The sequence below is a fragment of the Cebus imitator genome, unplaced genomic scaffold (assembly GCF_001604975.1).
Source record: "Cebus imitator isolate Cc_AM_T3 unplaced genomic scaffold, Cebus_imitator-1.0 Scaffold549, whole genome shotgun sequence".
NCBI lineage: Eukaryota > Metazoa > Chordata > Mammalia > Primates > Cebidae > Cebus > Cebus imitator.
Genome location: NW_016107864.1, coordinates 312,995 through 328,516, shown reverse-complemented (window position 1 = coordinate 328,516; position 15,522 = coordinate 312,995). Strand labels below are relative to the sequence as shown.

General features: G+C 36.6%; 1 long non-coding RNA gene across 1 annotated transcript in view; it reads left to right on the top strand.

The window, feature by feature from the left end:
• LOC119469028 overlaps window positions 1–14,204 on the top strand; it is a 56,635-nt gene extending 42,431 nt beyond the window's left edge. The window contains exons 3-4 of the long non-coding RNA XR_005197850.1: window positions 12,920–13,875; window positions 13,931–14,204. This is a non-coding gene — a long non-coding RNA (uncharacterized LOC119469028). The remainder of the gene's footprint in view (window positions 1–12,919; window positions 13,876–13,930) is intronic.
• Window positions 14,205–15,522: the final 1,318 nt, after the last annotated feature.

Here is a 15,522-nt window from a genome sequence, read left to right as displayed (position 1 = left end):
AAAAAAAAAAAAAAAAAAAAAAAAAAAAAAAAAAAGAAATGGAAACAAATAATAAAGACAAGAAAATAAACAAAATTAAATTTTAAAATAATAGCAAAAAAGCTAGTAAAACCAACAACTGCTTCTTGCCAAAATTCAACACATTTGGTAAATCTCTAACAGCAAGAGATAGCACATTTTACGAATGTCAGAAATGAAAGGGCAGGGGGAGGCATAAAGTTATATTCTGTTCTAACTGGAACAGAATATAAGAAAATGTTTTGAACAGCTTTATGTCAAAACTTCACCACATAGATTAAGTGAACAAATTCTTTAAAAGAACAAAGTAACAAAGTTCACCAGGAATAAATAAATAACCCAGATAGCCATATATTTACTTTACTTAGTTTTTTTTTTAAAATCTTAAAGGTATGTTGAATTTTGTCAATTGCCATTTCTGCATTTAATGGGATAATCATATGACTTTTCTTTAGTCCAATGACAGTATAGAAGTTACTGATTGACTGTTTTTCAAATAATAAACAAAACTTGAATTATTTCTCTCTTTTTTTTTTTTTTTTTTTTTTTTGAGACAGACTCATTCTGTCACCCAGGTTGCAGTGGCACGATCTCAGCTCACTGCAAACTCCGTCTCTTGGGTTCAAGCAATTCTCCTACCTCAGCCTCCCGAGTAGCTGGGATTACAGGCATGTACCGCCAGCCCAGCTTATTGTTGTATTTTTAGTAGAGATGAAGTTTCGCCGTGTTGGCCAGGCTGATCTTGAACTCCTGACCTCAGGTGATCCACTGATCTCAGCCTCCCAAAGTGCTGAGATTACAGGCGTAAGCCACTACGCCAGACCCCAAACCTTGAATTCTATAGTAACCCCTACTTTGTTCATGATATATATTCCTTTTTAAAAATATATTTCTGATTTGACTTGCTCATTTTTTACATAATTAATATTAATAATTTTTTGTTTTTTAAAGACTCTTGTTTTGCTACTAGAATAATGCTAGCCTCAAAAAATAAATGGGATGTATTATCTGATATATTAATTTCAGAATTTCAGGATAAATATGAAGAAAAACTCTAGCTCTAATAGTCAAATGGTTAAGAAAACAAAGGTAAAGGGACAATCTTGAAGTCAATCAGAGAGAAAAGAAACAATTTATACCAGGAAGCAAAGATATGAAATAAGCAGACTTTGCTTCTGAAACTATGCCAGTCAGAAGACAATAAAGTTGCTTATTTGACATCTGGAAAGCAAACACAGAAACAGCAACTCTCCACCCACAATGATGCCCTGTGAAAACGTCTTGCAACTAAGAAAGGCATATGCTTCTCAGATGACAAAAGCTGAGATAAATTATTGCCAGCCAACTTGCATGAAATGAGATGTTACAGCAAGATCTGGCAAACTGAGCATGATATCAGATGCACTTCAGAAGCAAAACACACAGACACACATACACAGGCATAGACACGCAAAGATATTTGGACACCGTAATAATGTGGGTAAATATAACAGACTTTATTTTTAAAAATATCTTTAAAATGTAATTACCTTTGAAATATAATTTACAATGTGGGTATATAGAACAGATTTAATTTTTTAAAAATCTCTTTAATATATAATTGAAATCTCTTTAAAATCAATTTTTCCTGCTGCTTGGGTTTCTCTGAAGCTTCAGGAACTCTGGTTTATTATCTTTCATTATATTTGAAAAAGTCTTGGTCTTTATTTCTTCAAATATTTCTTCTGCTTCATTCTTTCTTCTCCTCCTGAGATTCCAAGTTTGTGTATATTCAATGATTTGGTTGTTTCACAACTCTTCCATGCTTCTGTTTGTCTTTTAGCTCTTTTTTCCCTCTTTGTGTTTTAATTATTTTCAAGGTTATTGCTGCTTTCCATTTCTCTGACTATTCTGCTGAAAAGCCTGTTGAAGTAATTCTTCATCTCTGATATTGTGTTTTTATTTTCAGCATTTCCAATTGACTCTTTTTAAACTTTCATTTTCCTTCATTCTGAATTCCTCCCATCTTTTAATGCATGCATTCATCTTTTCCACTAAGCGATTCCTTCAGCGTATTAGTCATTGTTATCCTGTCTGACAGTCAGTCTCTGGGCTGTCTCCGTGTCTGCTTCTCTTCATTCTTTTCTTTCTAGAATATATGTCCTTTTACTTGCTTTGTGTGTTCCATAACGTTTAGATAAGTGTGAGACATTGTTAGTAAAAGGAGGTAACTGAAAACAGATGAATAAAACTGAGACTAGGTGACTAAAATTTATGCTTGGAAGTTTTCTGTTTTTTCTTCTATCAGGCAATTTGAAGGGAAGGGTTGAGTAAATCTAGCCTGTAGCTGAGTTGGTTTTGGGCTTTTTGGTGGCTAGGTTCCTTCTGTGTACCACAGGCTTCAAATTTCGTTTGTGCAAACCACTTCCATCTTGTGCTTAATGCATGGCCCGGAGTGCTAGAGGCTTTCCCTTAGAATTCCTCTTCTACTGTTGGCTTTCTGTAAGCCTCTACTCCTATACCACATCAGTGGTTTCTCTCTGCCCCCTTTCCTTTCCTTTTGTGATAGGCTGGTGATGTTTGTTACTGAGAGTAAGGTTTGTGGTGGGAGCAGAATTTTCTTGGCTCTCCTGCTGCAGCCTCAGACTTACATAGTTCCTGTCCACAGAAGCCTCAGCAGTGTTCCTTTCTATTCCCAAGTGGCAGGCAGCCAATCCCCACTTTATACACATGCAGAGCCTGGAGTACAAATGGGCTTCTCCAAGTGCTCCTCGTTCACCCACACACCTAGGCAGGCCCAGCAGCCCTTTCAGTAATAGAGCTCTTTCAGGTCTCTGTCCCCGTCCCCAGTCTTTCTCATGAACACCTGATGGATGCACATGGAAAGAAACTAGTGAGGGCTCCTCTGGGCACACTGCCTGTGGGATATCCCTGCTCTGCAAGGGGCAGTAAATCAAACAAACAAACAGAAAGAATGGACTTCCCATGTATCTGGGACTCCCAGGCTATTAAACTCACTCTTATCTACATCTAGGTTTTAGAAATTTATTAAAATATCAGTTGTATTCTTCTATCTGCTTTTATGGTGATCATCTCATTCTTCTGTGTGCTGCCAAATGTAATATATTTCATGTGTCCCATCTCTCAACAGGAACCTATCACTCCTTAGGATTCAATTTCCTTGATTGCTTTGTGATCTCAGTTCTCTGATTGGCTCAAATAGAATTACAATTTGTAGATTTTTTTTCTACTTTTTTCTCATTGCTTCAGTGAAAGGGATGTGATTTTTCAGCTTTCTATATTCTAATTGGCTTACTTTGAAATTTTCTTGAAGAATATAGGCCATTTAACTGTAGATATCTCTTAATTTGAGTTTTTCATATGCTTCTGTGTATCAGCATGTAATATGGTATCTATTTATCACATTACTTGTGATGTTAACTTTGATTCCTTGATTGCTACATTTTTCTATTGAAAATTTCATTTTTTCCACTTTTTACATAATGTTGCCATGGGAAATACTTTGTATATTTGTAAATATCCTATATTTCCTCAAACTTTTACCCACTAGCTTTAGCATGAATTTACATATTTTGCCTGAATCAATTATTACGATGGTTGACAACTTGTAATTTCCTAATTTCATATTTCCTTTCCATTTCCTTATCCACTGGAAGGAAAAACTTTCTGTTTATTTATTTATTTATTTAGTTAGTTTATAACAGTATAAGCTTAAGAATTATTTATTCAAGGGCTATAATCTTTTGCTATCATTATTTTAATATTCTAATTTTTTTAAAAAATGAGATGGGGTTTCACTCTTGTTTCCCAGGCTGGAGTGCAATGCCACAATCTCTGCTCACTCTAACCTTTGTCTCCCGGGTTCAAGCGATTCTCTTGCCTCAAATTCCCAAGTAGCTAGATTTACAGGTGCTCACCATAATGCCCAGTTAATTTTGTATTTTTAGTTGAGACGGAGTTTCACCATGTTGACCAGGCTGGTCTTGAACTTGATCTCAGGTGATGCTTGGATTACAGATGTGAGCCATTGCACCCAGAAATGTTCTAATTTTTCTAGGCTTGCCCAAGGGTACCACTTAGAGCTGGCTCCTGTGTCCTTTGACAAGCCCTATCATTCTTTACACTCTTCATACTTTCTGTTTGCTAAAAGATGTTCTAGACTCATCTTGTTGTTTCCCTGCTCCAGCCCTAGAGCCAGCCATTTCTCCAATGAGTGCTCATTTCAATTCGTGGAGAATAGTATTTGGAAATCAAGATTATGGGCAGTCATTTTTATTTTTAAGATAATACCCATAAAATAGGAAATGACATGAAAACAAATTGATAATAAGGAATTAACTTACATCTTGCCTGGAACATAAGAGATCTTTAATAAAAGTGTGTTGAATGAGTGAACAGTATTTTTAAAGTTGATTTTAATAGGTAGTCTGCATTTGACAATTTTATGCAATCCTACAGTTTCTCTCTTCTCACCAAATCTCTTGCAAGAATAATTTTCATTCCCCCAAGTTTCAGATTTAAGTCTGTCACTCAGTTATTCAAATATGCTATTATATTTTCATTTGCACATAATCTAAACTTCTTAGCCTAACATTAGGCTGGGATCCTATTTCATATGTAAATATCTATGCTTTTATTAACTATGCTCCAATGAGAATTTGCTAACAACCAAAGACATCTTTCTCTATCCCTGTTTCTTTCTTATACTGTTCCATTGGTTGAAAATATATCTACCTTACAGAACAAATGTTAATCATCTGTGAAGCTTTCTCTGATTTCCTCTAGCTTGGAATGATTTACACTCAAACTTATAAAATGATGATTTGTTAGTTTATCAACATTGGCTAATCTCTCACACTCATCTCCTCTAAGAAGCGTACTAGATTTGTATTACCTTTGTAAATAACATTTGCATAGATTGATCCCTTACCACTTTGCCAGGACAGATGCATTAACTACTACTTAGAACCAGCTGGTCATCATTTTGAGAAAAAAATTCATTATTTTAAAATGATGAAAGTATGTACTTTATTATCAAAGAGTTTTAACATCTATAAAACACACTAAACATAACAAAAACATGATCATATATTGCTCAATTCTGTGATACACAACTAGCTAGAAAGATATATTTATGTCAGTTTTACAAATGAAGCAATTGTAAATATTTACATGGATTGCAAAGGTCAAGTTACTAACAAGTGGAGAATCCAATTCTAAAATCTAGACTAACTCCAAATCTTTTCTCCCTTCTCCCACACCAGAACAGCTCCCAAAATTTGTAATAAACAGACATGAAAAAATACAAAAAAAAAACAAAACTATTAATGCTTATTAAATGGAGTATCGAAGGAGTAAATGATGACATGATTCAAAATCTGACCACTAATGCTTACCTAAAGAAGGCATAGGCTTGTTAGATGATCTTGTATTAAGTTAATGCAACAGATGTAACTTTACATGCTGAAGTTCATCCAGGCCGCATCAAATGGCAACTTTAAAGCAATCAGTAGGAATAAGCTTTGTAGGTCAAACTTCCCCTCCTATAGAATGCCTTATCTAAAACTCCCACACTGGCTTATATGCCCTTTTATGGGCTCCATAGAACCTCCCTCTTTATCTTTATATTTGTACAGATATCATTGCATTATTTTTTCTCTTCTTTGTGTCTTTCCAGATAGAATATGCACTCCTTCTTTAGAGAGTTGACCATTTTTGGATTATTTTGCATGGTACTGAAACCAATGAGAGCTTATGATAAATATGTAACGAATGTTCTTGTGACCTGAAAATCTTCATATGTATTTGTATTTAATCTGCCCAGTGATCGAAAAGTAACAATAACTACAATATTTGTCATAATATATCCACAAATCATCTGTAAACATTTGTGTTTTCAAAATGTCAGGTGTTTTTTTTCAGAAAGCATAAATGAGTTTTTTGAATTGTCCCTTTCTGTGAAAGAATTAAAGCTATTACTAGGTATGTTTAAACTATTATCAAATGATATGTATTATTAGATACAACATTAAGGGAGATTGACAGATTGGAGCAATTTCTGTTGCACTGAAGAATACTTGTATTTCAAAAAAGGTCCTTGAGTATTTTCAGTATTTGCCTTCATTATAGAGAAGACCAAATGCAGTGAGACTCTCTAGTTTCCTTTTTATCTTCTATGTGTGATTAAGGGAAGCAAAATACTGTAGTGCAATGCTTTCACACTATTTTAAAACAGAAAAGCCTTCTAATAAAATACTGCATGAAAGATACATACAGAAAATATATTTGGAGTTCTATTTTGCCCTGATTGCAGTGGAAGTAAAGAGATTTTACTAGATGTATTCCTTCCCACACTCTTCCCACTTCACACATACACACACACACACTCACACAAACACACACACACACAAACACGCACACACAAGCACAGGAGTTTCTTAAAGTTCAAGGCAACTGCAGGGTCCTACATAGAGGAGACTGAAAACATTTGCACTAGAATGCATCATTAACAGGTTATTAGAGGTTGAATAACACCCACTCCATCAGGTCATTCATGATTCTTAGTTTTTAAAAGTCCTCCAGGTAAATCCCAAGATTTTGCCAGTTTTAGTGATGACTAAACTGGGTACTCTAGGTTCTCTAAACATATGACTTTAGTATTATTTCCCAAAGCCTACATTTTTCTCATATCTTTAAGATGTTCTTATTTTTCTTCTTTACTTCATTTATTTTCTCTTCATTTTATTTCTTTTCCTTTCTAAATAATTGAGTCCAAAAATATTACATGGAGCATATTGTAGGTGTCTGTCCTGGGAGGGGGCCAATTGTGGTAAAGAGTGGGAGGCAAAGACCAAGGGGGATGGGAAGGCATCTTTGTAGGATGATGGCCTCAGAACCCAAGAGGGAGGGAGGTGGCCCAGCACAGGTGCTGGAGTAGGAATTTGATGAAGAGAACATCCTTATGGTAGGGTCAGAGCAGCAGAAGGTACTGCAGCCTGAGGGGAGTGAGAAGTGTATCCACACTGGAGACAGAGAGCAGCTCAATGAAGTCAGTCTAAAACTACCAAAGGATATTTTGGTTCCTCCAAAAGGCCTAAAACTTCTTAAAGACATTGTGGTTTCTCCATGACCTGGCTACTGCTTCCTTCTACCTGTCCCTCTACTTACTGTATTTCTACCTCACTAACTCTCCGTCAGTTTCTCGAAGGGTCATATCTTGTTCAATGTTTTTCACCTTTATGCAATTCAAGAACTCTTCCTGGAATTCTCTTCCTGCCATTTCCCATTTAACAAACTGCTAACTATTCTTAGAGATACACTTAAATACCATTTTCTTAAAAAGTTTTCCACGCTGTCAAATTAAATTAGACTTTATTGTTGTTCTTTCTCATAGCACAGGGTTCCTTTCTATAATAGCTCATGTTTAAATATATAATTGTATAAGTATTTCGGTAACTAACTGATTTATGTCTATATCCTCTATCCAACTACAAGTTGTCTGAGAAAAGGAACAATATATGTTTTGCAACCCACAGGGAAGTGCCTAACTCACAGCAGGTACTCTATGAATACTTTTAAAAAACATCGATTATTAGATGAATGTTTGTTGGAAAGATGGATGAGGAGATGGATGAGAGTGAATGTGCCTAAAAGCACATTTGAACAAATAATTTTACATCTTGGGACAGGTATTAGTCTGTTTTAACACTGTTGATAAAGACATAGCCAAGAATGGGAAGAAAAAGAGATTTAATGAACTTACAGTACCACATGGTTGGGGAGGCCTATAATCATGGTGGAAGGCAAGGAGAAGCAAGTCCTATCTTACATAGGTGATGGCAGGCAAACAGAGAAAGCTTGTGCAGGGGAACTCCTCTTTATAAACTCATCAGATATTGTGATGCTTATTCATTATCATGAGAACAGCACAAGAAAGACCACCTCTGTGATTCAATTACCTCCTGCTGTGTCCCTTCCGCTACATGTGCAAAGTGTAGGACTTACAATTCAACATGGGATTTGTGTGGGGACACAGCCAAACCATATCTTCCACCCCAGCCCCTCCCAAATCTCATATCCTCACAGTTTAAAATCAAATCATGCCTTCCCAACAGTTCCCTAAAGTCTTAATTCATTTCTTCATTAACTCAAAAGTCCACAGTCCAAAGTCTCATCTGAGACAAGGCAAGTCCTTTCCACTTATGAGCCTGTAAAATCAAAAGGAAGTTAGTTACTTCCTAGATACAATAGGAGTACAGTATTGGATAAATACAGCCTTTCCAAATGGGAGTAATTGGCCAAAACAAAGGGGTTATAGGACTCATGCAATTCCAAAATCTGGTGGGGCAGACAAATCTTAAAGCCCTAAAATGATCTCCTTTGACTCCATGTTTCACCTCCTGGTCACACTGACACAAGAGGCGGGTTCCCATGGTCTTGGGCAGCTCTACCCCTGTGGCTTTGCAGGGAACAGCCTCCCTCCTGGCTGTTTTCACAGGCTGGCATTGAGTGTCTTCAGCTTTTCCAGGCACACAGTGCAAGCTGTATGTGGATCTCTCATTCTTGGGTATGGAGTACAGTGGGCTTCCTCTCATAGCTCCACTAGGTGGTGACCCAGTAGGGACTCTGTGTGGGGGCTTCAACCCCACATTTCCCTTTTACAGTACCCTAGCAGAGGTTCTCCATGAGGGGCCCATCCCTGCAGCAAACTTCTGCCTGGACAGCCAGGCATTTCCATACATCCTCTGAAATCTAGACAGAGGTTTTCAAACCTCAATTCTTGACCTCTGTGCACTCACAGGCTCAACAGTATGTGGAAGCTGCAAAGGCTGGGGCTTGCACCCTCTGAAGCCATGGCCTGAGATCTACATTGGCCCCTTTCAGCCATGGCTGGAGCAGCTGAAGTCCCTAGACTGCAAACAGCATGGGGACCCTAGGCCTGGCCCAGGAAACCACTTTTGCCTCCTAGGCCTCCAGCCTATTCTGGGAGGGATTGCTGTGAAGATGTCTGACATGTCCTCGAGACATTTTCCCCATTGTCTTGAAGATTAACATTCACTCCTCATTACTTACACAAATCTCTGGAGCAAGCTTGAATTTCTCCCCAGAAAAAAAGATACTCTTTTCTATTGCATTGTCATGCTGTATATTTTTCAAACTTTTATGCTCTTCTTCCCTTATAAAATGGAATGCCTTTAATGGCACCCAAATCACATCTTGAATGCTTTGCTGCTTAGAAATTTATTCTGCCAGATACCCTAAATAATCTTTCTGAAGTTCAAAGTTCCACAAATCTCTAGGACAGGAGAAAAATGCTGCTAGTCTCTTTGCTAGAACATAACAAGAGTCACCTGTGCTTCAGTTCTCAGCAAGTTCCTTGTCTCCATCTGAGACCACCTCAGCCTGAACATTATTGTTCATTTCACCATCAGCATTTTTGTCAAAGCCATTCAACAGGTCTTTAGAAAGTTGCAAATTTCCCCACATTTCCCTGTTTTATTCTGAGCTCTCCAAACTCTTCCAACCTCTGCCTGTTACCCAGTTCTGAAGTTGCATCCACATATTTTGGTATCTTTTCAGTAATGCCCCACTCTACTATTGCCAATTTACTGTATTAGTCCATTTTCATAAACACATACCCAAGACCAGGAAGAAAAAACAGTTTAATAAATTTTGAGTTCCGCATGGCTGGGGAGGCCTCACAATCATAGTGGAAGGCAAGGAAGAACAAGTCACGTCTTACAGGGATGCTGACAGGCAAAGAGAGAGAAGTTTTGTAGGGGAACTCCTCTTTATAAAACCATCAGACATTGTGAGACTTATTCACTATCATAAGAACAGATGAGAAAGACCCTGCCCCATGATTCAATAACCTCCCACTGGGTCCCTTCCATGACACATGGGAATTGTGGGAGCTACAGTTCAGGATGAGATTTGGGTGGGAACACAGCCAAACCATATCAGGATATTATTAAGAAAAATAGGGTGGTAGATTTAGCTGGCCACATCTTTTCTAAGATTATTGTTTCCAGAATGTGTGTGTGTGTGTGTGTGTCCGGTGAGAGAGGGGAATGGGGAATTGCACTCAGACCAACAGGCATAAACTTTAAAGCAACTAGCACTGTATCTCACATATGGTAGGTGTTTCATATGTCATTGTAATTGAAGAAATGAGTTTGTATGTATAAAAAGTGAGCACTCTGCAGACACATTTTGCCCTAGATATGTTAGGGTTGATTATTAGAATCTTTAAAAATTTAAGAAGTAAACATTTTTGGACACTGATAGTGTTTGAATGTGCATCCCCTCCAAATCTCATGTTGAAATATAATTCCCAGTGTTGGAGGTGGGTCCTGGTGGGAAGTGTTTGAGTCACGGGGCAGATCCCTCTTGAATGGGTTGGTGCCCTTTTTGCAGTGCACTCACAGGAGAACTGGTTACTTATGAGCATTTGGCCCTCCCCTTTTCCCTCTCTTTTATTCCCTCTCCACCATGAGGACATGCCTGCTCCCCCTTTGTCTTCTGCCATAATTGTAAGCTTCCTGAGGCCATTAACAGAAGCAAATACTAAAGCCATGTTTGTAGAGCCTGCAAAACCTTGAGCCAATTTAATCTCTTTTCTTTGTATATTATCCAGCCTCAGGTATTCCTTTATAGCAACACAAATGGACTAACACAAATACTCTTGCATTTTGTTTAAATAGAAGTCCCTAGAGCAGGCAGGAGAGCTCCAAATGTGAAAAGGCTCTGTCTATTCCCATCTTTATATAATTAGAAGCAACCTAGATTCCATGTTAGTTTAATGCTCTGCAAAGTAAAATGGCAATGATGGAAGTATTTTCAACTAGGGTCATAACATGAACTCTTTTATTTAAAAAAGCAACTTTTAGCTTCAAGCCTTCAAAAAAAAATGAGGGCATGAAATATATTTAGTTGTCTTTATTCGTTATTTTAGTCCCAATTCTTAATTCTACTTAGTAACCACTTGGTAACTTTTAGTTTCTTAGAAATACACCAGAGTCAACAACTTCAAAGCTAAAATTCAACTTCCTGAGAAACGAATTTTGGAACAAGATCTTAATACTAATACAAAGGTAAATGTAACATACAATAGTTTCCTTTCATCCCTAGTGGATATGTTCTAAGATCCTTATTAAATACCTAGAGCCATAGATATTACTGAACCCTACATATGCTATGTTTTTTTCCCTTACATACTTACTTATGGTAAAGCTTAATTTATAAATTAGATGGCATAAGGGGTTGACAACAATAACTAATAAATTATTAAGTAAAATAAGGGTTACTTGAACACAAACCCGTGATAATGTGACAGTGGATCTGATAACCTAAGTGAGTAATGGGTAGGAAGCACATACAGGGTGGGTATCACTGGAAGAAGGGATGATTCATGCCCTGGACAGGGCAGAGTGGAACAGCCCTGATATATCACACCATGCAGAACAGTGCACAATTTAAACTTATGAGTCGTTTATTTCTGGAATTTTTATTTAATATTTTTGGATAGCAGTTGGCCATAGGCAACTAAGACTACAAAAAGAGAAACCATAGATAAGAGGGAACCATCATACAGGGAAATAGTATGGTGCATTTATTTTTGTCAATTTCCCATGGGATGGAAAAAAAAATCTGTGTATCTGAAATACACAAAATATGTTAAGGCTACTCTTTTTTCTCTCTCTCTCTTTTTTTTTTTTTTTTTTTTTTTTTTTTCCCCCACCTCCTTTCTGGCTCCAGCTTCTGTGGAAATGCCCTTCAAATTTAGAACTTGACAAAAGTCAAGTTTCTCTCTAGTATACGTGAATAATTGGTCACATGTTGCAGTCTCTCTCTGCTTACACTAGCTATGCCTAGAACCTTGCAGTGCTTAGGAAAGAATACAGAATTGTGTTGTGGTTCTATCGCATTATTTCTTGGTGAAAATTGACCCATGAGCTTAATTTCTCTCATCAGGAATTCATCCTTTCTCACTTCTTACAGAAAGAAAGCAATGGAGGAAATTATGAAATGAACTCTTGATGGTAACTGTAGAACAGGCACTATTTTAACTTAAATTTTATCCTACTTCTAATAATAATTCTTAGTGTTTTTCTAACATTCTATGGTTCATATGGTACCTTAATGTTTACTAAGATATATTTTGTGCTTGTTTATATAGGATTCTTAGAATGTTTGTGTGTTTCCATGGACACAGGGAGGGGAGCACTACACACTGGAGTCTGTTGGGGGGAAATGGGGGAGGGATGGGGGGTGGGGAGGTGGGGAGAGATAGCATGGGGAGAAATGCCAGATATAGGTGAAGGGGAGGAAGGCAGCAAATCACACTGCCATGTGTATACCTATGCAACAGTCTTGCATGTTCTTCACATGTACCCCAAAACCTAAAATTCAATAAAAAAAAGATGGGTTCAAACATAAACAAAAATAAAATAAAATAAAATAAAATACTATAAACTGGGGGGAAAAAAAGAATGTTTGTGTGTTTCTCGTGTTCACCTACATTAGTTTAAATCTTGACATGGCCCTCTTTTCTGATGATAACCTCAGTGCACATTTATTGGGTTTATGCCATAAATAAATTCTGCTAACATACACACATATACACACACAGATACAAAGGCTTAAGAAAGAACATATGAACATAATCTAAAATCCAATGACAAGGAGAGGACAAATGCATAGACACTAATAACACAAGGCAAAATGTGGCATAATGTGTGAAATAATTGATACAATAAAAATGCCAACAACATTCTCAGAAGAATAAAAATAATTACTAGCATTCTTGAGCATCTATTAGACACTAGATACTTTGCACTATATGTTTTGCTGGCCATTTACAATTATTCATTAAGATAAATGCCATATCTTTATTTTACAGATGAGATTTTTTTAAAAAAGAACTGAAGTTTGCGAGTGACCAAAGATAAAAATTAATAAATGGAAGACTTGGGACATAAAATCAAGTGTAAAGCCTAGATATTTGGTTATTTTAGAAAAGCTTCACAGGTGTCAGTGGAGCTGTGTTATTTGAGCTGAGCTGCACCTTGAAGAACAAACAAAATTATAAATGGGCAAGTAAGACAAAGTGCCTACACTCAAAGAGTTCTAAAACTTAGAAGAGTTACAGAAGAAAATATGTTGCATGGGATATCAACAGTAAAGGTCAAGATAGAAGCCAAAGAAACACAGAGGGAGGGGATTGATGAAATGCGAGAAGGAAGTGCTTTTAGAGGAAGTTGACATTTCATCTGAGTTATAAAAGGTATGTAGGTAGAGAAGAAAGGTAGGGGAAAGGGGTATAGAGCCACTTCTGACAGAGGAACTAGAAGGTACTGAGGCATTGAAATTCAGGATCACATAATCATCAGAAAATAGAGTGTGGTTCATAATGGCTGGAGCCTGGAACAGAGATGCCAATGTACAGAGTGTGGGGCTGAGCCAGAGAAATGGTGAGGGAGGATGCCTGTCCATGAAAAATGAGTCTTGTGCTTAGCAGTCAACTGGATCTCAAATGAAACTCTCTCCTTTGCTCTATTCACTGGAATTTTCTAACCTTTATCTATTTCCCCTTTAGGCATACACATGGAACTGAGTTACTACATATACATACTATCATTGTCATTTATTTTTAATATATTTATACTTGATTTAAACCAGAAACATTATTTCATGGGATGGAGCTTCTTAGGTGAATGAATCTTAATGAGAGAACTTGATCTTGTCTCCAGTTTTGCAGGATCTATAATGTGATTTGATCACCTTCTCCAGGGATGAGCAGGCCCTAGGGGACTCCCTCACACTAATGAAACTTATAAATCAACAAATTTGATGCCAGTTTTATTTTATTTGATGTTTATTTACAGCACAGGAATGCCTCTCCATTGGCCAGAATCTGTTATTGGGCAAAGGAAATGTCATTTAGTGAGCACCTACTCCATACAATAGTGGACACTTTACTCATATTATTTAAATTAGTTGTCACCATAACACAGTGATGTATTTCTTATCTTTAATAATACTTTCATTTTATAGATGAGAAATTCAAATGAGAACATTAAATAACCTCCCCTCATCTCAAAGCTACTAAGCTTTGAACTGAGGAATCAAACCTAAGATTCTTTAATGTCTACTTCATGCAATGGGCAAAGAACAATCATAGTGGCTGGAAAAAATGATGATGATGATGATGATGATGATGATGGTGGTGGTGGTGATAATGATGACATAATTAAGGTAGTTATAATTTATTGAATGCCTACTTGGTGCGAGTAACACATTGCATACCTTATCTTTTGTAACCATCAAAGAATTCTATTAGTTGGAAAACTATTTCCATTCTAGAAATGGGGAAACTAATGTTCAGAAACTTTAAATAGCTTTCCAATATCCAAACCTGGTTCAGTGGTGGGGCAGATGTTAAAACCATGTCTCTCTGACCACACAGAACTTTCACCACTAGCAGAGTAAAAGAAAACCTGATGAAAAGAATACCTGAGTATGAGAGTCACAGCGAAGAGAATATGTTAATTGAGAGACTATTCCGTCTAGGTTGTACGAAAGAACAGAAAACCACTGACATTCTCCCTGTGAGGACACTGATCATGCATCATTATAACTTGATGAGACAAACATTAACATTTTATACTGTCATTTTTCAGCTTTACTAATAATTCTTATCAGTCACAAAAAGCTTTGGTCACTATCTGTATTCATGATAGACCATATATGTTCTACTTTCAATATACGTGTCTCACCATTTAATGGGAGAGATTTTAGGTAAAAAAACACGTCTCAACCCTGAGCAAAATATTAATACTTTTAGATACTTTAAGAATCGTTCTTTACCAATTAGTAATATTTCTGATTACATCCCAATCAGTGAAGTTAGAGTTTAGCCTACAAAACCGATACATGTATGATAGTATTACAAACTTAAAATCTTGTAACTAGGTTAAAAAAAAAAAAAAAAACTTTAACAGACATTCCTTTCTAGTACCTAGACTAACACTCTTATCAAAATAGAGCTTTTTGTCATTTTTGTTCATTTTGTTTTTTACTATAAAGACACTCCTTGCAGAAGCAAGATTTGAACTGGATTTCTCTGAAGCTAGTACTCTTAATGCAAGTTTGAAGTAAACCTAGACCCTTGCTCAAGATCAATACATCTGAGAAATTTTATCTAACATTCCTTTTTTTCCCTTTAACCTAAACTCCTTGGAGAGAGGGTTGTTTTCTTTCTACTATAATCCAGTTATCTGGTATGAGATTTGGTAAAAATAAGCATGCTTTTTAAATGTTAGTTGAATAAATAAATATTTGGATGAATTTGCCAGCTTTAGATCTTGTTTCACTTTTACACTGCTTACATTTTGGAAAGATGTTCCAGATGACTCTTCTTATTCATTTTTATTCTTTTGCAGAAGTGTCTTTGGGGGCTGCTTATCAAGATTTCCTATGTGTGCCCTGTCTGACTTGAAGCTC